Raw genomic sequence first — 1,241 nt, 5'->3', positions numbered from 1 at the left:
AAGGCCTAAAATATCTGGGGACTGTGGTCTATCCCTCTCCCAGGGAGTTCCTTCCCAACAACCCCCTCCACTAGTCTTACCCTATTCCCCTCCCCTCCACAAATTACTTTTGTTTTGTTAAAACTGCCTGAAACTTCTGCAGGGATAGAAACCACAAACTGGCAAAGAAAAGGGAAGAGGGGCAGAAGCAACCTGAAGCCATTTGGGACCAATTCCCCTCCTCCCACAGGTTTCTTCTCCATGTCACAGCCTGCCTCAGAGCTTACTGGGAAATTCGCTACGTGGATGTCCCCTGACAGGGACCCCCACCCTTGCATCTGGATCTGGCCTTCACAGATCCTCAGCTGGAAGCACTTGAACACATAGAAAAAACAGATGAAAACATGGGAAAATCCTAATTTCTGATGGGGCGATGCTGTGGGGAGACACCCTACAAAGGGGGCACCAGTAGCCTGTCCCCTGCTGTATTAGGGGTGGTACTTTGAGGCCTTCCCCGGGAAGTCCCCAGCTAGCCCTGGAGCACAGTGGGCCACTGGATCTTGTGAGCAGTACTTGGGATCTTAAATCTGTTGGCCCAGGCCAAACACCTGCCCATAGCCCATCTGCAGACACATGGAGGAGTTGTCACACTTATTTGTCCTCAGCTTGGTGTCATAGGTGTGCTGCTGGGTACCAGGAGCCATCATGCCCACTTGCTGGCACACTTGTTGGTGCCCATCTAGAGACCAATGACGCAGTGGACTGCCTTCCTGGTGGCATCATCAAAATTTCTCTCCTGCTCCTCCAAATACTTGATTCCATGTCCATGTCCCTCTGCTGCCCCATTGTGTTGGCCTTCCCAGCCACAGTCAGAACAGACACCTGCACCTGCACCTGCACCTACATCATGTTTCCACTCTCAGACAGCTCACTGGACTTGAACAGGCCCATGGAGTTCATGGCTTAGTTCAGTGGTCGGCAAACTCATTAGTCAACAGAGCCAAATATCAACAGTACTTCTTCAAAATAGACTCGCCCAGGCCGAAAACCGACTTCTGCGCATGGGCCATGAAGTTTCTTTCTTTTTTTTTTTTTAATTAAATCTTTATTTTCAGATTATTACAGTTGTTCCTCTTTTCCCCCCACCATAGCTCCGCCTCCACCCGGTTCCCACCCCCCCTCCACCCTCACCCCTCCAACTGTTCTCATCCATAGGTGCACGATTTTTTGTCCAGTCTCTTCCCACATCCCCCACACCACTT

At 50.9% G+C, this 1,241-nt stretch overlaps 1 pseudogene; it reads right to left on the bottom strand.

The window, feature by feature from the left end:
• LOC106695130 overlaps positions 1 to 683 on the bottom strand; it is an 18,255-nt pseudogene extending 17,572 nt beyond the window's left edge.
• Positions 684 to 1,241: the final 558 nt, after the last annotated feature.

Source organism: Myotis lucifugus, unplaced genomic scaffold (assembly GCF_000147115.1).
Source record: "Myotis lucifugus unplaced genomic scaffold, Myoluc2.0 scaffold_867, whole genome shotgun sequence".
In the NCBI taxonomy this organism is placed as follows: Eukaryota; Metazoa; Chordata; class Mammalia; order Chiroptera; family Vespertilionidae; genus Myotis; species Myotis lucifugus.
The sequence above is the reverse complement of the archived record's forward strand: the minus strand, read 5'-3'. Positions and strand labels throughout refer to the sequence as shown.